This window comes from Pelobates fuscus, chromosome 12 (assembly GCF_036172605.1).
Source record: "Pelobates fuscus isolate aPelFus1 chromosome 12, aPelFus1.pri, whole genome shotgun sequence".
Classification (NCBI taxonomy): Eukaryota; Metazoa; Chordata; class Amphibia; order Anura; family Pelobatidae; genus Pelobates; species Pelobates fuscus.
This window is the reverse complement of record NC_086328.1, coordinates 38703824-38728171: the sequence shown is the minus strand read 5'-3', so window position 1 is coordinate 38728171 and position 24348 is coordinate 38703824. Positions and strand designations below refer to the sequence as shown.

The 24348-nt window shown below is 41.5% G+C and overlaps 1 protein-coding gene across 1 annotated transcript in view; it reads left to right on the top strand.

The window, feature by feature from the left end:
• Nucleotides 1-24348, top strand: part of LOC134578579 (5-hydroxytryptamine receptor 3A-like) — a 54645-nt gene that overhangs the window by 4753 nt on the left and 25544 nt on the right. Inside the window, exons 2-4 of the mRNA XM_063437548.1 lie at nt 12717-12865; nt 16234-16278; nt 23272-23381. The gene's annotated coding sequence lies outside the window, so the exon portion shown is untranslated. The remainder of the gene's footprint in view (nt 1-12716; nt 12866-16233; nt 16279-23271; nt 23382-24348) is intronic.

Sequence of the window (24348 nt, the reverse complement as noted above, 5' to 3'; positions counted from 1 at the left end):
ATCCTATACCACTCATTTCCAAATTATTTGACAGACTCCAAGGTGCCAAAGTTTTTACCAAACTCAACCTTAGGAGTGTGTATAATTTGGTGAGGATAAAGGAGGAACATGAGTGGAAAAGGGTTTGAATGAAGGCTTTTCTTTTTCTTCTTTAACGTAAATTCCCCTTTGAGATTTGTTTCTTTAACCACAGAGTTTAGATTGAGACATGTATATATTTTGGTATTGGCAGGCGTTGGGATGTGTGTGGGGTAATTTAGGAGTGTCTGCAGATTTAGTACTGCTCTCCTAGGGACAGGACTACTCTTCAGGGTCAGTTTCCCTTTTAGTGTGAGAGGAGGATTTCTGTTCTCTGCAGCACCTTTTTATACCCTATTAAGTTACTGTGGAGGTAGGGGTTTATTGCTATGGGCAGGATTTGTTTCCTCTTAACTTTGCATATACCGATTATGTGGGAGCTTTTGGGGTATTTTTAAATTTTATTGCTCTCACTCATCTCCCCCCTCAAGTATTCAGCTTCCTTACTATACCCTACCGACTATACCCCATTTAGCTATCGTGGAGGAAGGGGTTCATTTTTATGGGCAGGAGTTTTTTTTGCTGTATACTCCGTATATACCTAAAATGTGGGGGCTGTTGGGGTCTGTTTGAGACTTGTTGCTCTTACTCATCCAGCCCCCCCCCCTAACATATGGTTACCCATCCCTCCCCTCCCTTATCCCCCTTTTTGGCCTGCTTATTGTCTCTCCCCTATTCTAGTACCACGACTAGATTTTGGGCATCTTTGTGTATATTGAGCTACTTCCTAGATATGAGGGTCTCTGTCCTTTTTGGTTACTCAGTTTGCCTGCTCATGATTATGCTTCTTGCAGTTGTGTTCCTCAAAGTTCTCTATCCTGACTCATGTCAATATGAAGTCTTCTTTTACTGTCCTGCCTGTTCTTACCATGGTACCAGCATGGACTGTGTAAGCTTTGCGTTATTCTTTTGTTGACCCTAGACCTCTCCAGATGTTTTAAAACTAGTTCTTCTATGGTGCTTTTCCATTTTTAATGGCACAACACCATGTAGTTCGTGGTTCAACATCTTGGGATCTACCTTTTGAGCATCCTTGAATCAGCCTACCAGGTGCTGTGCAATGATTCAGATCTTATATACCCAAACTACTTTAGCATCCATGTGCTGATGCCATAACTCAAGAGATCTGACTATGTTGCTGTTTCTTTATCAGCCACCAAATTCTAGCCTGCCATTGTTAAATGTGTTTGTGCTAGCAAAATCCCAATGAATGCTAAATGACAAGGACTGAACTAGTAGATGACACCATACATAGTTGTCTAGGTTGACAAAAAGACTAAAGTCCATCATGTTCAGCACAAGCTGTTGTGCTAAACATTCTTTTGAAACAAGTCTACCTAGCTTATATATACAGTTTCTTGAAAGAATGCCACAAAACAAGAGTCATTCAGGCTTTTCTTTATAATAAACTAGACAATTTCTGGAGAAAGCAGCAACCAGTACCCTGTAGGCACTTTCTTACATTAAACAGCAAAGTGCTGTGGAACATTTTGCTTCAGTAGACGGTATAAATGAGACATTTACTGTTCTGTGTAATACAATTGTAAAAAATTAAATTAGCTCTTTCAGAATGTGGTGCAAAAGAGTAAAAATGTAATTTTACTTACTGTAAATTCCTTTTTCCTAAAATGGTGGCAGTACAACAGGGATGTACTCTTCCCTGGGACAAGCATCTTAAATTAAAATTAATATAAAAAGTTCCTCCCCCAACAGGTACAAGACACCAACCTGCCATGAATCTTCAGTACATCACAATAAAACATCCGAGACTTAATACTGCAAAAATATCAAATTTAATAATAAAAAAAGGGGATTGTGTACTGCCACCATTTTAAGGAAAAAGGAAGTTAAGGTAAGTAAAATTACAGTTTTTTCTGACATATGGTGAGAGTACAATAGGGATATCAAGATCCCAGAACTTTGGGCAGTAATTATCCAACCACAGCTTGTAACACCTTATGCCCGATAGCAGCGTCAGAAGCAGAGTATACGTCTAGTCTGTAATGTTTTACGAAGGTGTTACATGAAGACCATGTAGCTGCTCTGCAGATATCTTTTGGTGAAGCTTGAGCTTTTTCAGGCCCAAGAAGTAGCCAGGGCTCTCAGAGAATAAGCTTCCGAAGAGTTAGGCAAAGGTATATCTGATGAATGTATTAATGATATTAAGAAGCCCTTTCACAAAAAATGATAATGGTAATACAATAAAACAAGGCACTTTACGTCCACTGGCTTAAAAAAAGTTAGTGTAACGATATCATTTCCTTTGGTTGAGATCTACAAATCCAAAAAATGAATCTTTTGTTCACTACACTCCTGGGTCAAATGAATGTTCCACTGATTCGAATTAAGGAAATTAAAAAAATCTAGAAAAGAATTTCAATCCCCCTTCCAAATAATAAAAATGTCATCGATATAACATTTGTATAGGGTAAGGTTCGCACTCCAGCCATGTTGGGAGTAAACAAAATGTCTCTCCCAATATGCCATGAACAAATTGGCATAGCTGGGTGCGAACCTGGTCCCCATAGTTGTCCCCCTACATTGTAAAAAATAATCACCCTCAAACCAGAAGAAATTGTTCTGAAGGATAAAAGAAATTCCCTCTATCACAAAATCTACTTGTTCAGTTGGATATAGAGTAGATGTTTCAAGAAAAAAGCATGTAGCTAAACACCCTATATTGTGATCATTACACGTATACAGACTGGTAACGTTACAGGTGACGAATAAAAAAAATCATTTTCCCACTTAAGATCTTTCAGTATATATAACAGACTCATAGAGTCTTTTAAATATGAGGGGCTTTCTTTAACCAGGGGTTGAAGGAGGGTATCTGTATCGACTACATTGTGATGAAGGATTAGCTGTGCAGCAGTCAAGCCGTCAATTTGAACATCTTCAATACTTCTATTGGAATCCCTTAGTTTATGGCTTTTCAAGCACAATCTGCGTGTAGATTGGGTTAAGGGTGAGATTCTAGAATTGAGTGGTGAATGTAGGCTTAAGTGTTTAAGAGCTTAGTCATGGTTAATGTACCTACTACTGCTCCTCTTTCTACTGAGGTCCCTGTCCCCTATTTGGAGGTTAAAGAAGTGTTTAACAAAGTACACACTGATGTTTTACCTCCTCACAGGTCTTACAATTGCTCCATTGATTTTCTTCCTGGTACAATACTCCCTAAGGGTGGTGTATATACCTTATCCCCTCAAGAAAGAAAAATCATGGAGGAATACATAAATGAGTCCTTGTCTAAAGGTCACATACGTAGATCTTTTTCTCCAGCCAGTGCTGGTTTCTTCTTTGTATCTAAAAAAGAAGGAGATCTAAGTCCCTGTATCGACTACATTAAAAAGGTTCACTGTGAAAAATGCCTATCCTATACCACTCATTTCCAAATTATTTGACAGACTCCAAGGTGCCAAAGTTTTTACCAAACTCAACCTTAGGAGTGTGTATAATTTGGTGAGGATAAAGGAGGAACATGAGTGGAAAAGGGTTTGAATGAAGGCTTTTCTTTTTCTTCTTTAACGTAAATGCCCTTTTGAGATTTGTTTCTTTAACCACAGAGTTTAGATTGAGACATGTATATATTTTGGCATTGGCAAGCGTTGGGATGTGTGTGGGGTAATTTAGGAGTGTCTGCAGATTTAGTACTGCTCTCCTAGGAACAGGACTACTCTTCAGGGTCAGTTTCCCTTTTAGTGTGAGAGGAGGATTTCTGTTCTCTGCAGCACCATTTTATACCCTATTAAGCTACTGTGGAGGTAGGGGTTTATTGCTATGGGCAGGATTTGTTTCCTCTTAACTTTGCATATACCGATTATGTGGGGGCTTTTGGCGTATTTTTAAATTTTATTGCTCTCACTCATCTCCCCCCTCAAGTATTCAGCTTCCTTACTATACCCTACCTACTATACCCCATTTAGCTATCATGGAGGAAGAGGTTCATTTTTATGGGCAGGAGCTTTTTTGCTGTATACTCCGTATATACCTACAATGTGGGGGCTTTTGGGGTCTGTTTGAGACTTGTTGCTCTTACTCATCTCCCCCCCCCCTAATATATGGTTACCTATCCCTCCCCTCCCGTATCCCTTTTTTGGCCTGCTTATTGTCTCTCCCCTATTCTAGTACCACTACTAGATTTTGGGCATCTTTGTGTATATTGATCTACTTCCTAGGATCCCCTTGATATAAGGGTCTCTGTCCTTTTTGGTTACTCTGTTTGCCTGCTCATGATTATGCTTCTTGCAGTTGTGTTCCTCAAAGTTCTCTATCCTGACTCATGTCAATATGAAGTCTTCTTTTACTGTCCTGCCTGTTCTTACTATGGTTCCAGCATGGACTGTGTAAGCTTTGCGTTATTCTTTTGTTGACCCTAGACCTCTCCAGATGTTTTAAAACTAGTTCTTCTATGGTGCTTTTCCATTTTTAATGGCACAACACCATGTAGTTCGTGGTTCAACATCTTGGGATCTACCTTTTGAGCATCCTTGAATCAGCCTACCAGGTGCTGATTCAGCTCTTATATACCCAGCCTACATTAGCATCCATGTGCTGATGCAATAACTCAAGAGATCTGACTATGTTGCTGTTTCTTTATCAGCCACCAAATTCTAGCCTGCCATTGTGTTTGTGCTAGAAAAATCCCAGTGAATGCTAAATGACAAGGACTGAACTAGTAGATGACACCATACATAGTTGTCTAGGTTGAAATAAAGACTAAAGTCCATCATGTTCAGCACAAGCTGTTGTGCTAAACATTCTTTTGAAACAAGTCTACCTAGCTTATATATACAGGTTCTTGAAAGAATGCCACCAAACAAGAGTCATTCAGGCTTATCTTTATAATCAACTAGACAGTTTCTGGAGAAAGCAGCAACCAGAACCCTGTAGGCACTTTCTCTATAATTTTAAAAAAACAGTGTAAAATGTCACATGTGTTGCTGAAAATAACTGTATATCCCTGCCAATGTTTCAAGAAAAAAGCATGTAGCTAAACATTCTGTTATATATACTGAAAGATCTTAAGTGGGAAAATTATTTTTTATTCGTCACCTGTGACGTTACCAGTCTGTATACGTGTATTGATCACAATATAGGGTGTTTAGCTACACGCTTTTTTCTTGAAACATCTACTCTATATCCAACTGAACAAGTAGATTTTGTGATGGAGGGAATTTCTTTTATCCTTCGGAACAATGTCTTCTGGTTTGAGGGTGATTATTTTTTACAATGTAGGGGGACAGCTATGGGGACCAGGTTCGCACTCAGCTATGCCAATTTGTTCATGGCATATTGGGAGAGACATTTTGTTTACTCCCAACATGGCTGGAGTGCGAACCTGGCCCTATACAAACGTTATATCGATGACATTTTTATTATTTGGAAGGGGGATTCAAATTCTTTTCTAGATTTTTTAATTTCTTTAATTCGAATCAGTGGAACATTCATTTGACCCAGGAGTGTAGTGAACAAAAGATTCATTTTTTGGATTTTGAGATCTCAACCAAAGGAAATGATATCGTTACACGCACTTTTTTTAAGCCAGTGGACGTAAAGTGCCTTGTTTTATTATATTACCATTATCATTTTTTGTGAAAGTAAAAACGTTTAATCCTGATCCATTTGGTCGTGGTATCCATGGTGTGGGAGAAAAAATATCTTACTACCAGACACCAGTGGAGATAGCGTGAATAAGATTATTATTCAAAGCCTTCCTAGTTAGAGCCTGCTTTTTTAAGGCTCTGCAGATCGTGAGTGACCCATTACCTCCGATTTATATTTCACACAAGTGTTACAGTGTTATGCTATGTGTATTTGTTTTATTCTTTTTAGGTTGACCCAGAGATTCACCTATTATACGTATATTACTTATTTATTTATTGCACCCCCCTTCCCTTTGTTTTCCACTATTGGATGTATATCTATAGTGCCTTTTGGTTATTTTCTGGCACTTGGGGGTCGTTGCTCTGTTCCTCTCTATTGATAGCGCCAATCCACCTATATATTTTTCTCTGGTTTTCCAGGAAATATATATTTTTTGATTGGTATATCTGATGAAGCATAAGCCAATTTTATAGTGTCTACGAGCCATCTAGCTAATCTTCCTAAATACAGATGAGCGGTCTAGGTAGATTCTAAGGGATCTTTTGACATATAACTTGTGCCAATTTCCTTTCAGATCGGAGGCTGATGGATCACCAAAAGAAGGCAGGGAAATTGGTTGATTAATAGCCCTAGAAGAGATGACTTTAGTCAGAAACTATGGTTTTGGATATAGGACAACCTTGTCTGGAAGGATTTTTGTAAATTCTTGAGAAGATGACAGAGCCTGAATTTCTCCGATTCTTTTAGCAAAAGTTATAGCAACCAAAAATGCTGATTTTATCGACAACAGCTTTAAGGAAGATTCATCTAATGGTTTGAATGGTTGGGCACAAAGAGCCTTTAACACTAAAGACAGGTCCCAAGAGGGGAAGACATGTTTTCTTGTAGGTCTGATGAGCCTGACAGCCTTGAAAAATCTTCTAATAAGTATATCTGAAGTTAAGTTCTTGACCAGAAATAGGCTCAGAGCAGATACTTGAACCTTCAGGGTTGATAATCTAAGACCCGCTTGAAGGCTGTCTTGCAGAATATGCAAAATTATATCAGTTGAAAGAGAAGGTCTTAGGCAATGATGATACTTGCACCAATGAAGGAATTTTTTTCAAAATTTTCAAGTAGATATCAGAGTTAGATCTTCTGGTAGAATCTTGAATCTTTATTTTTTAATACCCTTGTGATGAAGGATTAGCTGTGCAGCAGCTAAGCCGTCAATTTGAACATCTTCAATACTTCTATTGGAATCCCTTAGTTCTCCAGGAGCTCTGTTGACAGTGGAAGTTCCCAGTACTTCAAAACCATTGTCTTCAAAACCAAGAACCAGCTCCGGTTTGGCCAGTATGGAATTATGGCCAATACGATTGCCTTCTCTGTTCTCACTCTTTCCAAAATTCATGGAATTAGGCTTTCTGGGGGAAATATGTATGCAAGGCTAAAATTCCACTTGATTGAAAGACCATCCAGAACCAGAGGCAAGTCTGAGTTGAAGAGGGAGGCAAATGCTTGTGATCATGCAACACAATAAAATATAAAAATTATATAATGACCACAATAGCTAGGATCACCACACTGACCACAAATAAAAATAAATATTAAAATATTCAATATAATGAGGCAATAGGCATATACACTAGATCAATCTATCTACTACTATATGCAAAGTGTATACAAAACTTCATTTATTGTATAAAAAACGAAACATCAAAATATGAAACAACACCTCAAATGTCCAGCTCAAATCTTAATATAGTGAATAGTATGGGGCCCCTTATTCATAGATAATTTCCACAAAAAAGCTGATATAGGAAATAGGAGATGTGCACATAAAAATAAAACAAATGGATGATGAATAAATTCAACCGAAAAAATGATGTATATTCCGTAAAAAATAAATATAAGATAGAAAGATAGTGTCTAAATGAGTGCACCGTCTCACGAGGAGGGAGCTCGAAAACCAACCCAAACACCCGGGTCAAGGCTAAGGGGGTTGCGATTGGGATGACCCCGAATATGAAGTCACATCCACCAGATATGAAACACTATAGGGGTATAAACCAAGGCAACTTACCCTGTTCGTCCAACCTTCGGGTGAGGTACTGGGAGCACATCAACTCCAAACAGTGAGAGATGCCGATAATGCCATTCACGCCAGGTCAATCGCCGGAAATCAACGTCAGATCGTAAAGGAAGGACCGGCAGGAAAATTCAAGCAGGTCGGCAGTGTGGTGAAGCAGCAGACAGCACGTCTACGCGTTTCGTCCTTGCTGGAGGACTTTTTCAAGACAAAATATGCTGTCTAAGAGCAGGGTATATATACCCCCTCTTAATTGATTTACAAAGTGGTCATAATTTGTTAATTGATGCAATAAAATCATTTATATACATATATATATATATAAAAAATGCTGTATGTTATTACAGTAACACAGACTGCAATAAATAAAAGTGTAATGAAATCACTTATAATTACTGAACAATGTCACATAATTAACTTCAAAACTACATAATAAAAAAATACATAAAAAAATAAAAATAAAAATAAAAATAAAAATGAAAATAAAGATAAAAATATCTGACAGAGTAAAATAATTACTTATCCATTTACAAAATATTTTCCCAAAATTGGATTATATTAATGGACCTTAATTCCTTAGTCTTATTTGGGAATATAATGCAGTTAAATAATTATTTAAAACCTGGAAAATAAATTACGGAAAAGAACATTAAAATAATGCTGAGAACTCATGTATAACTCATATCGATATCATAATGGATCATAGGGTCTATAATAAATATCCAATATATATGAGATAGCCTTGACCCGGGTGTTTGGGTTGGTTTTCGAGCTCCCTCCTCGTGAGACGGTGCACTCATTTAGACACTATCTTTCTATCTTATATTTATTTTTTACGGAATATACATCATTTTTTCGGTTGAATTTATTCATCATCCATTTGTTTTATTTTTATGTGCACATCTCCTATTTCCTATATCAGCTTTTTGTGGAAATTATCTATGAATAAGGGGCCCCATACTATTCACTATATTAAGATTTGAGCTGGACATTTGAGGTGTTGTTTCATATTTTGATGTTTCGTTTTTTATACAATAAATGAAGTTTTGTATACACTTTGCATATGTGTATTGTACATTTATTTAGATAGATTGATCTAGTGTATATGCCTATTGCCTCATTATATTGAATATTTTAATATTTATTTTTATTTGTGGTCAGTGTGGTGATCCTAGCTATTGTGGTCATTATATCATTTTTATATTTTATTGTGTTGCATGATCACTTTTGTGTATTTTTATTGGAGCGCTCACATACCAGACCAATATCCTTTTAGTTCTACTAGACAAGTCGCTCGCTTGTATGTGATGCAGCCCTGCTGTTATTGATCCCATTTGGATCTTTCGATTTCCACCATACTCACTGTCAGTTCCTATATATTTATATTTAGGCAAATGCTTGTACCTTTGCATTTGATAATCTCGCCATGAGATCTATGACAAGGAGACTGAATATTTTCACAAGCTGAGAAAAAACAACTGGATTCAGAGACCATTCAACCTGGGACCATCTTGATCTGCTTAGGTCATCTGCTATGATGTTGTCTATCCCTCTTATATGAGTAGCAGATAGGTCTTCTAGATAATTTTGAGCCCACAACATAATATTTGTGCAAAGAAGTGCAACTTTCTTATCCTTGTACCTTCTTCTTTGCTCAGGTAGGTAACTGTAGTCTGGTTGTCGGACTGTATTTTTACAGCTTTCCCCACAATGAGAGGTTTGAATTGATGAAGAGCATACAAAATGGTTATTAACTCTTTGTAATTTGATGCTTCTACTCTTTCTTCTGTGGACCATGTCCCTTGCCTCATATGACACTGCAGGTGCGCTCCCCAACCTGTATTTGAAGCATCTGTGGTTATTATGGCCCACTCTTTTGGTCGAAAAGATAGACCCTCTAAAAGGAATCTGGTCTTCTTCCACCAATTCAGCTGTCCTCTTTCAGGATCTGAAATATTTATCACAGTATCCAAGTCTTCTTCTGTCTTGAACCCCTTTGTAAAAATCGCCCACTGTAAAGGTCTTGATTCTGCTCTGGACAATTTTACTGCTGGGATAGTGGAAGTGAGGCGTCCCAATACCTGCATGGCTTTCCTTATCGAGCATTTTGGTTCTTTCTGAAGGTCTGTTATCTGCTTCCTTATCTTCCTTCCTTTCATAGCAGTCAGGTGGATTGAAAGAGTATCTGACTTGATTAAAAAAAAAAAAAACTAGAAATTGAATGGACTTTGTTTGTCACCCAACCATGCTCTTTTAGGATTCTGAGGGTGTAAGTCACATCTTCTACAAGAGCGTTTCTTGACTTTGCCTTGATAAACCAGTCGTCTAAGTAGGGAATAGCTATGATTCCTTCTTCCCTTAAGAGCGCTGTGATAGGCATTAGGACTTTTGTAAATAACCTTGGCACTGAGGAAAGACTGAATGGAAGAGCTTTGAACTGAAAGTGGTGAACCTTGTAACCCTTTTTTTATTGCAAACCGCAGGATTGTTCTTGAGCCTACTTCCATAGGTATGTGTAGGTAAGCATCTTTCAAATCCAATGTTGCCATAGAATCTTGTTTCTGAAGAATATGCACGACCAAAGCAATGGTTTTCATTCTGAAATGTTGATATGGAATCCTGTTGTTTAATCCCTTCAGATCTAGAATTGGATGGGATGACATATCTGGTTTTAGGACCAGGAACAATCGAGAGTAAACTCCCTGATATTGTTGGGCCCTTGGAACTCTTTCAAAAACTTTTTTTTAAATAGTGTAACCGTAGCAGAGAAGTGTGCTTGCTTTTTTAGATTTGGTCGGTAAGAAGATATAAGGAAATCTGGTCTTGGTAAATCTAAGAATTTTATTTTGTGTCTTCTTGCAACCAGATTCAAAATCCACAGATTTGCAATGGTCTCTTTCCATGTGTAAAAAATAGTTGTATCCTCCCGCCCACTCGTATGGCATCAGAATATTTTTGCTCTATCAGTTTTGACGTCTTTATGTTCGTCAAACTTTTGATCAGGCAAAAGAGGACAAACCCATAACACAGGCAGATAGTTTAATCACTTATGTGATCACATCTAGCAGGTATTCATTGGATAATCTTAGATTGTGAAGCAGGTGTGAAAGATCATTGTCTTAGTGCTCTGTCAGGCAATCTTCTAATGCATGAATCCACTAGGCCACTGAAGCTCCTGTCATAGCCACTTTAGTCTGAAACCCTGCAGCTTGATATGCTCGCCTACTAGATGTTTCATCCCTTTTATCTATAGGGCCCTTAAGTCCAAAGACTTCCCCAATAGGTATAGTAGTCTTCTTAGACAACTGTGCAACCTGTACATCAATAACTGGTAAGTCTTCCCACTTGTCTTCTCCTTGCATTTTAAAAATGCTCTTAAATACCTGGATATCAATGGCCTTTTTTTCTCCAGGGTTTTTCCATAAGCTCCAGAATATGCTGGCAGGGCTCTTTTACTTGTTTCTTTCTGATATCTCTTTAGATAAGGTAACATTAACCTCTTTAATACATTTTCTTAGCTCTTCATGTGGGAAACCGATTTCCGTTATTGAAGAATTGAACATTCGCCCTAAGATAGCTCAGATCTAGATAAAGATCTCTTCTGTTTTTGCCTCTTATTAGCTGGTACTTGAACGGGTGCTGTAATATTTGATTTTGCTGATTCTTTGAACGATTCAAATGTTTCGGCAAGATTGTCTTGAAACCAAGATAAAAATTATTTCATTTCCTGTTGCTTGGACTTTTCCAGTGTTAAGGACGAACACTGATTGCAGATTTTTCTCTTGGCACCATCTGGTAGTGGTGTGGTGCTACATAGCAGATTTTTTTTTATAATTAGCCTTTTTAGGAAATGGAGCAGTCACTTTGTCTTTATCCATGATTTCAGGAGAGACCGCACTAGACATATCTGCAATAAATTACGATAAGTAAATTAAGTCTATTAAAAAGAACATAGAAATGTTAAAGATTTGAGACTAGTAAAATCTCACCTCTAAAACCTCTGACCCGTGTGGGGGTTGGTGACACAAGAGATCCTTTCTGTCTAGCATCCATGCTGTCAGTAGAATCTGCACAGCTTAAAAAGGCACTGATTTAAAAATGTTGTGCCAATTTTCAGAAGTTCTGATCGCGCATGCGCATAACTTCGGTGGAACGCATCACCTCCCGGGCGTGCATTTCACTGCTGTGCGCATGCATCTTGATCGGGCAGTGATTTGCTGCCACTAAAGACCTCCTACTTGCTTTGCCGGTGACTCGGCATAAAGCAAGACGCTCAAACCTACTCTATAATTCCGCAGGCTAGAAAGAGGCCACTCGGCCCTCCACCCGGTAGGCTATCAGGCCAGATCCCCCTGGCAGCAACCCATGTGCCTCATCGATCTTTTTCCAGATGCTGTTCGTTTCTGATGGAACAAGAAAGAGAACTGAGGGTTCATGGCAGGTTGGTGTCTTATACCTGTTGGGGGAGGAACTTTTTATGTTAATTTTAATTTCAGATGCTTGTCCCAGGGAAGAGTACATCCCTATTGTACTGCCACCATATGTCAGGAAAAAGAAGATAAGCAATAGAAATAGGGGATGAAGAAGGTGATAGGCCTGAGTCAATAGATTGTTTGGCCTACGTAAGACCAAGAGTCCCAGATTAAATTAAAAAACAAAAAGCACCATAACCACTCACTGTTCAGAAGATATTCTTGTGCCTCCACAATGTAGGGCCAGTAAATATAAATTTAATATTATTATCTCTCTTACTTGGTCATGTCTCTATCTCAATGTATAACATAGGGGTCAAAAGTGTGGTCATGGAGCTTTTTAATTTGGCATCTACCCAAATACAAGTCTTATTACTAATAGTTTTAGATATCTTATTTAATTGTGCATACTTGATGTAAGGGTGAGATTTATGAGTATGTGAATAACATTTCTCTTTATGCATTTTTATTTATCGTGTCTTTACCAGGTATAGGTCAATGCCAGCAGATCTGTGATTTCATCAAGCTTCAAAAAAGCCTGGAGAATGGTTTATCTATAACTGTGCGTCCAACAAATAACTGGGTAAATCCAACAACTGTGTTTGTGAATTTCAACTTACATTCCATTGTGGAGATGGTAAGCACCCAGTCGTACTTTTAAAATGACTTTTTCTAAGACACTAATCAAATGTTATTACCACTTTACATCTCCATGTTTTAGCTAATTATCAGAAGATTGTTAAAGGGACTTTGTGAATGACATGCTAACGTGCAAAAGCATGTCCACAAAGAAAAGTGGCAAAATCATTCTTATCTGTCTCCCTTATAGCAAGAAAGCAAGACTACTCTGCACCTACCTGACCAAGTTTAGGAACTATCTCCAGCATGATATTCAATTATGTACCACGGCTAAATGCCAGGGCAAATTGTCATTACTATTCAATTGTATGTACTTCATGGTACATTTCAGCATACTTTCTAATTTGAACAAGCACACGGCATATGTAATATATACATGTGCAGCCAGAAAACATTCCAATGCAGGTTCTTCTATAACACCTGATTTGCCATCTACATATTGCCCAGTTGCTTAGTAGCATCTCTGTCATCAATTATGTTTATATGATAAGGTCCTCTGTCAGGATGATACAAGGTGAAGAAATTTGCCAACATCACATGTGTGAGTCGGAAAATGCACTTTTCCATAATACTAGGGATAGGACACTGATTGGCTAAATCAAGCCTGCCCCCTTAAGTAGGCATGGACAGCACAAGAAAAAAGAAGCAGGTAAATAAGAAAAAATAAATCAGCAGAGCGAGGGCCAAAGGTGTCATCCTTCCCCCCCAGCAGCAGTTCATCTTACAGGGAGTGCAGACAAGCAATCTCCCTCCCCAGCAGCAGTGTGCATCCCAGGGGGCCGAAGGTGTCGTCCTTCCCCCCCAGCGGCAGTTTACCTTATAGGGAGAAGAGACAGTCGGTCTCTCTCCCCAGCGGCAGCTTACCTTCCAGGGAGAGGAGACAACCGGTCTCTCTGCCCAGCAGCAGGACAAGTTATTGGGAGTGGAGATGGTCGTTCTCACTCTTCAGTGGCAGTGTGTGTTACAGAGAGAGGAGCATATCGCCCTCTCTCACCAGTGGCAGCTTACCTTACAGGTAGAGGAGACAACCACTCCTGTCCCCGATGGTGCGGATGGGACCGTGGTCCCTGCACCAGACCTACAGGGATGCTGGCTGGCCAGTCCAAATCCCCAACCCACACCGCAGGACTGCCAAGGGAAGGATGTAGGCAATTCCTCCTCTCCACAACCGGTCCTTGGTCCAGGGCCTGAATACCTGCAGGCCACCCCGTAGAAGGGGGGTTGGACTCTGCCCACCAAGTACCTACAGCTCCATGCCTGGGAGTTCAAGGGAGACCAGGAGTACCAGATGCCCACTTGATCGCTGGGGACATACAGGACAGAGATTGGCTACAGAGGCCACCAGGTCCAGCAATTGTTTGTCGAGGGTGGGTCACTCGACTAACTCAGGCACTGACCGACAGAAGGTCAGGTACCTGGTTAGTCTCCCCCGGGAAGGGAAGGTGTGTGACGAAAGCCATTTCACCACTGAGTTTTGGAGGAGGCCTACTTGACAGCCTTTTACCCTGTGACTATAGCCCCTTTAATTTATTTTGTCTGAGAGACCCTAATTGTGCCTATTGGGACTTTAAACATGTTTTTTTTCGAACTCCTGAACAGTCGAAGTGGCCGCCATTCGTCATTCGAACACGTGGTGGTGGCCATCTTATTCGCATGGGCTAAAACCGCGAATAGACTTCAGGGGACTTAGCTTGCGGTTCCCGGTCGGTCCTCCAGCGCCACTTAGCCGCATATCTATGGAACTGTTTTGGCCATGAAATCCTGGGTTCACCTGGGCAAAAATATAACCTCCATAAAATTTATAAACCCCTGATCTGGGTGGTTTTTGGATATGTTGGTCACCCAGATCAGAGCTATCAGGAGATGTGACATATATGGTGTGCATTGGGGTACTTATGGTACTTTATAAAAATGTGTGTTTTTTTCTGCCTGGGGATAATTAAGTTAATGCATTAACTACCTTAATTATATCACAGGCAGAGGGGAGGGATTGTTTACTGTATATGTGGGAGTGTTGTGCATTGTTACATTGTTTTTATTGGTCTCTACAGTTTGTAATGCGGTGCTCCATCAGGTCCAGGGGTGTGCCTCTGGCCCAAGGAATTGTATATAAAGCCAACCGGTACCATTAAACCTTCAGACCTCTTCACCCTCAATACTGAGTTCTGTCTCTTATTGTAGGGAACTGCTATATCACTGCCAGGGATTGCTATACTCAGTATACTCCCTTGGATAATCACTAGCTCTTGTAAGAGCTGTTCCTGCTATGCTCTCTGAAGGAAGAGAGGTTCACCCACTGGAACCTGGAACCTTGTCATAGGTCCAGGGTGGGTAGAAGACGGCGAGACCCCAACCAAGCTGCGGTTGTTCGTGGGGTCTGCAGTGCTGATGGTGTCTGGTGGAGTGCTTGGAGTCCTCAGGGAGCACTAGGAGCATCTGTCGGCGGAGGTACCCAAACGGGGTACAGGAAGCTCCGTTACAGAAGTTGTCTCAAAATGATGCATGTCCCTTTAAGAAGCTCATCTCTGTGAAAAAAATAGGGTCTCATACACCCCTAGATAGCAGATCAAAATTGCAAAAACCTCTCTACTATGTGATGTTTAGGGTGCTTAGCGCCCTAAAGCTGTGACATGCACATCCCAGTATAAGCATTAAAATGGGGTACACAGAACCCTTTATGAAAAATTAGAGCCCCTACTTCAAATTAGTAATCACATGCTCAGGCAGCTATCGGCCGATCACAATTGAATCCATAATCCCTTGATAACAAATTTGCCATGGGTAAAAACAGCAAAGAAGTGGGGTAGCTCCATTTTGCCCCCAAAAATACAGTTGTTAGAGGCCTTATTTGAAAACAGAACTCTTCCTCTTTCAAATACGTGGCCTTATATATATATAGGATCATTTTTGGTGCAATTATTTTGTGAACATTATTATTATTATTTGTATTATTTTAATTCTATGCTAAGGGAGTTAGGACATTGGTTGATTAAACATATGCTAATACAATTATATACCATTCACCCACTGTGAAGGTACAATTGTGTGGGGTTAACAGCTACTTTCTCATCCTGCAAAGACTGAATTACCTAAACTCAGTTATTTTCAATGTAATAGAAAGAGCAATGGATAGTATGTAAATGAAATTGATGAGAAAAGCAACCATCACAGTTACAAATGGTTATTTTCATTCACAGAAATGTTTATTTGTTTCTCTCCAGTTTGTCTTTCCTTACATTTGTTTTATCTGTATATGTTTTATTGCTGTCAAGAAATATTTATTTTTATAATAGATTGGATACATGCATTAAATGCCAATATATAGTATATCTTATTCCCTCAATAATCATATATTATATTTTTTAGAATATGAATATGCAGACTTTAACCACATATATCCTGTTTGAAATGGTAAGATCTGATTTTCTAAAACAGTCATTAAATCTCTTCTTCGACATCTGCCACCTTTTTGTTTAAAGGAACACACCAATCATCATAAGTAGTAGACCTGCGCATTCATTTGTAGACGAATACATATTTGTCAGAAAATTTAGCAATTTGTGTATCTTTCAGAATGACAAATGGCTGAATGCAAAACTCAGCGAAAGAAACTTGTTGGGTGATCAAATAAGTTGGTCATTTGATTGTTCGTTTAATTACAAGCTGAGACCTACAGGCTTCCTCCTTGAAATATTATTATTAAAACCTAGAATAAATCCTTTTATGCCATGAGTGAGTGAGGGAATTAATATGACCACCATTTAGTACATGGTAGATCCAAATACTTCCTCATGCCTCCATCTACCATGCCGCAGGTAGGGGCATGTCTATTAAATAGCTATTGCTGCCCAGTTGCTAAGGATTAGTAGCTGCCCAGTCACACACACACACACACACACACACTGGAACCCTCACCTATACACACATACTGCACCCCTCACATACACACTACACTTCCTCACACACACCCACTGCTCCCTTCACACACCCACTGCACCCTTCACTCACACACACTGCACCCCTCACACATACACACAGAACCCCCCCAACACACTGTGCCACACACACACACAACACATACACAATACTTCCAAACATATATATATATATATATATATACATATATATATATATATATATATATATATATATATATACACACACACGGCAGAACCCCTCAAACAAACACTGCACCCCTCACACACATACTGCAACCCCTATGCACACACTCTCTACAGCCCCTAGCCAAACATGCATTACATTACACCACAAACATGACTAAAACCGACCTTATTACACAATACCACACCACAATTAGCTCACTCTACACACATGCAATCCCACAAGCAGGCTCCAAACACATGCACAATGTCTCCTGGTATCCCATTTATAGAGACACCAGAGACAAATTGCAAGGAAACACAGCACAAGCATGTTATTAAATTTGCTTTCACTGTGCAGAACAAATACAGGGCCTTTTTCTCATGCTAGAGCTCTTCAGCAGAGCTCTGCGCATGGCCTGCCCTGGAAGAGCGTTGAACCAACATGCTCACTTTGAGAGGGAGCGTACTTGTCTTTGGTGATGACAAAACACACCCTCTCTGACCTGCTCCCTTCTTAGTGGGCCGCTGTGATTAAAAAATACCCGGGTCGAATTTTTTTCCAAGTCCGGCCCTGCACCTCACAGGTGTGGATTATCAAGATGCTGATTAGACAGCATGATTATTGCAAAGGTATGCCTTAGACTGGTCACAATAAAAGGCCACTCTAAAATGTGCAGTTTTATCACACAGCACAATGCCACAGATGTTGCAAGTTTTGAGGGAGCGTGCAATTTGCATGCTGACTGCAGGGATGTCCATCAAAGCTGTTTCCCGTGAATTGAATGTTAATTTCTCTGCCATAAGCTATCTCCAAAAGTGTTTCAGAGAATTTGGCAGTACATCCAACCGGCTTCACAACTGCAGACCACACGAGCCCAGGACCTCCACATCCAGCATCTTCACCTCCAAGATCGTCTGAGACCAGCCACCCGGACAGCTGCTGCAACAATCGGTTTCATTTTAGAGTGGCCTTTTACATGGGCGTCCGCAGGAATTTTTCCAGAGGGGGGCATAATTGTAATGACATCCATGCTTGGTCCCTTTTTGACAGTGTCATGAATTGGAAGGGGCATAGTCATTATCACATAAAGCCAGGGTGAATAGCGTTTTTACAACTATGGTGTCAGGAATTCATGTTTGTATTAGGCTTCTGAAACGGAGTGTCAGGAAGTGAAGATTGACATCAGGCATGAGTTCTACAGATAGGCTAGAGTGGTCAGTTGATGCTCTAAGCCAATCGCTAGTTCCCGGTTCATAAAAATGTTTTACTTTTTTATGAATGGGGAGCAACTGATTGGCTTAGAGTGCCAGCTGACTGGTCAAGCCAATCAGCGACACCCCTACCCAGCAGCACTCTGTGCTTCCTGACACTCAGTAAATACAAGTGAATACATTAACCCTGATATTTTTTTTTACCTGTGGAGATGAGAAGGTCCAAAGTTTCCCTGCCAGGCCCAGTTACCAAAGCCTTATAATGTGGTGTCCAGAATAAAGTGTAGGGTTCGCTTCACTTGTCCTTCCTGCTCCAATCTCATTTTCTTCTCCTTCATTTGACACAGTCTTCTTTTTCTTCTGACACTGTCTTCTTTCCTCCTTGGCTCCTTCTGCTCCTTTACCTTTCTGCTACTTTCTGCTTATTTTGCTCCCCCTTCTGCTCCTTTCTCTTTCTGAATCCCTTTCTGCTCCTTGCAGACCCTTTCTGCTCCTTCTCCTACTTTTCCTTTGTACTCCTTCCGATTCTTTCTGCTCCTTTACCTTTGTGCTCCTTCTGTCCCTTTCTGCTCTTTGCCTTTCCTTCTCCTTGCAGACCCTTCCTACTCCTTGCTGCCCCTTGCAGATCCTTCCTGCTCCTTGCTGCCCCTTCCTGCTCCTTGCAGACCCTTCCTGCTCCTTGCTGACCCTTCCTGCTAATTTCTGCTCCTTCTTCTAGTTTGCGTTTGTGCTTCTTCTGCCCCTTCCAGCTCATTGCTGACCCTTTCTGCTCCTTGATGTCCCTTCCTGATCATTTCTGTTCCTTCTCCTACTTCACATTTGTGCTCCTTCTATAGGCTGCTGCCCCTCCCCATGCCTCACTTCCCTGATCTATAGGCTGCTGCTATAGGCTGCTGCTCCCCCCATGCCTCACTTCCCTGATCTATAGGCTGCTGCCCCCCATGCCTCACTTCCCTGATCTATAGGCTGCTGCCCCCCTATGCCTCACTTCCCTGGTATATAGGCTGACCCCCATGCCTCACTTCCCTGATCTATAGGCTGCCCCCCATGCCTCACTTCCCTGATCTATTGGCTGCCCCCATGCCTCACTTCCCTGATCTATATGCTGCACCTCATGCCTCACATCCCTGATATATAGGCTGTCCCCCATGCCTCACTTCCCTCATCTATAGGCTGCCCCCTATGCCTCACTTCCCTGATCTATAGGCTGCCCCCCATGCCTCACTTCCCTGATCTATAGGCTGCCCTAATGCCTGATCTATAGGCTGCCCCCCATGCCTCACTTCCCTGATCTATAGGCTGCCCCCCATGCCTCACTTCCCTGATCTATAGGCTGCCCTAATGCCTGATCTATAGGCTGCCCCCCATGCCTCACTTCCCTGATCTATAGGCTGCTACCCCCCATGCCTCACTTCCCTGATCTGTAGGCTGCCCCCTATGCCTCACTTTCCTGATCTATAGGCTGCTGACACCCACGCCTCACTTCCCTGATCTATAGGCTGCTGCCCCCATGCCTCACTTCCCTGATCTATAGGCTGCTGCCCCCTATGCATTACTTTCCTGATATATAGGCTGCTGCCCCCCCATGCCTCACTTCCCTGATCTATAGGCTGCCCCCCCACACCTCACTTCCCTGATCTATAGGCTGACCCCATGCCTCACTTCCCTGATCTATAGGCTGACCCCCATGCATCACTTCCCTGATCTACAGGCTCCCCCCCCATGCCTCACTTACCTGATCTATAGGTTGCCCCCCATGCCTCACTTCCCTCATCTATAGGCTTCCCCCATGCCTGATCTTTTAGCTGCCTCCCATGCCTCACTTCCCTGATCTATAGGCTGCCCCCCATGCCTCACTTCCCTGATCTATAGGCTGCCCTAATGCCTGATCTATAGGTTGCCCCCCATGCCTCACTTCCCTGATCTATAGGCTGCTGACCCCCATGCCTCACTTCCCTGATCTGTAGGCTGCCCCCCTATGCCTCACTTTCCTGATCTATAGGCTGCTGACACCCACGCCTCACTTCCCTGATCTATAGGCTGCTGCCCCCCATGCCTCACTTCCCTGATCTATCGGCGTCTGCCCCCTATGCATTACTTTCCTGATATATAGGCTGCCCCCCTATGCCTCACTTTCCTGATCTATAGGCTGCCCCCCATGCCTCACTTCCCTGATCTATAGGCTGCCCTAATGCCTGATCTATAGGCTGCCCCCCATGCCTCACTTCCCTGATCTATAGGCTGACCCCCATGCCTCACTTCCCTGATCTATAGGCTACCCCCAATGAAACACTTCCCTGATCTATAGGCTGCCCCCATGCCTCACTTCCCTGATCTATAGGCTACCCTCATGCCTCACTTCTCTGATCTATAGGCTACCCCCCAATGTCTCACTTCCCTGATCTATAGGCTGCCCCCCTATGCCTCACTTACCTGATCTGTAGGCTGCCACCCTATGCCTTACTTCCCTGATCTATAGGCTCTCCTCCCCCCTACCACCATGCATCACTTTCCTGATCTATAGGCTGTCTCTGGCTGCATGTGCTGCTCCCCTGCGGATTCAGTCAGGAGAGAGAAGCTGGGATACGATGTAGCTTCCTATCCCTGTCTCTCTCCATACACAGCGCCACCTACAGGCCGGCACCGGTATTGCAGTGTATTTTCAATCTCTAAAAGAAATTGTGTCTCAATTTCCAAAGGCTGAACTTAGTGCATATATAATATATTTACACCTCAACAGTCCCCCCCTTCTCTGTTTTTTCTTTGATATCTTTTATTTACCAAATGGAGTACCAGGCGCAATCCAAGGCAGCGCTAGACCAGCTTTGCCGGAAGATATCTATTCCCTGTCGGGGAAAAACAAAAGAGGAACTATTGCAAGCACTGGTGGACTATGATATGCAACAAGCGGTGCAAAGTGATGTCTCAAACTCTGCAGAGGAGATACCTGTAGCTTTTGTCCGTGATGTACCGAGATCTGGAGATCCTTTGGATTGTTACTTACAAACGGTGTTAAAATATGTGGACTCAGCAGACGCAAACCAAAGACTACAGCTTATCCTTCAATATCAGGAGGCTGAGAGAGAGAGAGAGGCTGCTGAGCGCCAAGCTGAGAGAGAGAGGCTGCTGAGCGCCAAGCTGAGAGAGAGAGGCTGCTGAGCGCCAAGCTGAGAGGGAGATAGAGGCTGCTGAGAGGGAGAGAGAGGCCACTGAGAGGGAGAGAGAGGCTGCAGAGCGGCAGGCTGAGAGAGAGGCCGCGGAGCAACAAGCTGCCAGAGAGCATGAGCTAAAAATGGCTGAGTTGGAGAGGTTGACTGCCTCCCCTATAAGTATTAATTCCAGAGACTCTTCTGCACCCAAACCACGAGAATTTTCCAACTTTGGACAAAGATGGTGATTTGGATGTTTTCCTGCGCAGTTTTGAAAAGGTTTGCAGGCAGTACCAGCTATCAAAGGACCAGTGGGCAAAATACCTCACCCCTGGTCTCAGAGGTCCTGCACTGGAAGCATTTGCTGCGCTTCCAGCAGAATTTGACCAGGACTATGATGTGATTAAGGCTGCCTTGCAAAAACGGTACAACCTTACTCCTGAGGTGTACCAAAAGAAATTCAGGACTTTGCAAAAGCATCCCACAGAAAGTTATGCAGCAGTTGTGGGGCACCTGGCAACAGCATTCCGACAGTGGACTACAGGGCTGGAGATTATCACTTTGGAAAGTTTGCAAGACTTGTTAATAAAAGAACAGTTTTTGCAGCTCTGCCCAGCCAATGTACAGGAATGGTTGCTGGACCGGAACCCCAAAACGGCATTGGAGGCGGGTGAGCTGGCAGATTTCCACACTGCCAATTGAGCAACAGTGGACCGGAGCAGAGGTTTTGCCAAGGGAACATCCAGCTGGAGGACCACACCACCACGACTCCCCATCACCAGGCCTAGCGGGCCATCTTTTGTTTCAGCTCCTACCTCAGGGAGAGGGGGAGCTAGTGCCATGTCTGCACAAGGAGATAGTCGCAGATGTTTTATTTGCAACCGAATGGGGCACTTGAGGAATACCTGCCCAGAGAAAAGGAGGCCAGCACCCTCATTCGGAGGGGTTCAACCTGCAAGAGCCCCATCTTCTGTGTTGTTCGTGACCAAGTCAGAGGGCAACAACAATGTGAACCTGCAGCCTGTTGCAGTGGGAGAGAAGGTAACAGTGACCCTATGAAGGGGGAACAGTCCCTATTCTGCTCTGTGTCAATGTGTATCAGGGGCTCTGAGGACAGGTGTCAATCCATATCTTCCAAGTGACCCTATGTAGGGGGAACAGTCCCTATTCTGCTCTGTGTCAGTGTGTATCAGGGGCTCTGAGGACAGGTGTCAATCCATATGTCAAGGTGTCAATATGTCATATGTCAGGTGTCAATCCATATCCATTGTGATTTAGGAATGTTAGGTGATTTCTGCCCTTTATGGATTAAAACCAGACTCTGCATCAACTGTGTAATTCTCCATGGGAGTTTTGCCATGGATCCCCCTCCGGCATGCCACAGTCCAGGTGTTAGTCCCCTTGAAACAACTTTTCCATCACTTTTGTGGCCAGAAAGAGTCCCTGTGGGTTTTAAAATTCGCCTGCCCATTGAAGTCAATGGCAGTTCGCACGGTTCGCCGGTTCGCGAACGTTTGCGGAAGTTCCCGTTCGCAAACCGAAAATTCCGTGTTCGCGACATCACTAACAATATTAATATGTCCTACGTTTTTTTGTTTTTTTTGGTTAAAATAAGGTTTGCTTAATGCAATTTTTGTGAATTTTACAAGTGTGCACAAACAGAAATGATATATAATTACACATATGAATTAATATAGATTGTTTGTTGAAAGAAAGCTGATATTTGGATGATGTGACAATTAAAAGTATAGTTTTAACTCATCATATCACTTTTATGTGGACCCCTTGTTTTGATATCCAATTTTCAAAGTAAATTAATTGAATTAAATTGCTCTAGTCATTACAAACGGATACACTAATAGGCTGTGCCTTTCCTGCTTATTATAGCAAACATTTTCATTTTGTGTCTTCTAAGCAAATTTACTGTACATTTTTTTTAGGCATGGATGAATGATTTTATATCCTGGAATGCAAGTAATTTTTGTGACATTGACACTGTGATTGTTCCTGATTCAACCTTTTGGAAACCAGACCTCTACATTTATGAACTGTAAGTTTGATATTAGTTTATATGTAGGATAAACCTTCTTTTACAGAAAACAAATTGAATAGCATATATATTATACAATATTTTACCTAAGCAGAATTTGAGTTGACTAACATTTTTGAGATTTAGTTGAATAAAACTAAAACAATTCAGATTAATAAAATACGACTAAAAGTAAAATGGCATTTTAGTCAAAAGACTATGAAATGTAAATTTGCCGCCAAAAATAACTGCACAGAGGGGCTGTGGAAGGGGCAAAAGAGGCAGACCAGGGCTTGGGAGAGATACACCTAGAGGTGCTGGTGGGGACACAAAGAGACACCAAGGAGCTGGGAAAGGGGCAAAAGAAGGCTTCCCCAAACTCCGGCCCTCCAGATGTTGTTGAACTACATCTCCCATGATTCTAAGCCTATCTATTTCATTCATTGAGTCATGGGAGTTGTAGTTCAGCAACATCTGGAAGGCCGGAGTTTGGGGAAGCCTGGGAAAAAGAGAAAGATAGAGGCTTTAACTAATTTAGTCATGTCAACTAAAATCCACTGGAGATTTAGTCGACTAAAGCTAGACTAAAACCGAAACAATTCAGATTACTAAACTACGACTAAAACTAAAATGGCTTTTTAGCCAAAAGACTGACTACAAATATATTGAAATTTGCTGCCAAAATTAACACTGTACCTAAGCTACTTTTGATTTGAATCACAGGTAAAATTTAGATGCACATATCTGGATGTATAATTTGGTATGTATAGACCTCTATAGTAGTTATCATACAGGGCATACATAAGTGTACACACTACAATAATTTACTACCAGTGAAAATACAGAGGAAAACTGATATTGTAAAATCCTAATATGTAATACATTCTGAACAAATAAAAATAAACATTGCATAGTGTATTAACAGTGATACATCTCAGAAACCAGCAGAAACACTGTCAATCAACTCATATATGATTCATGTTTTGGT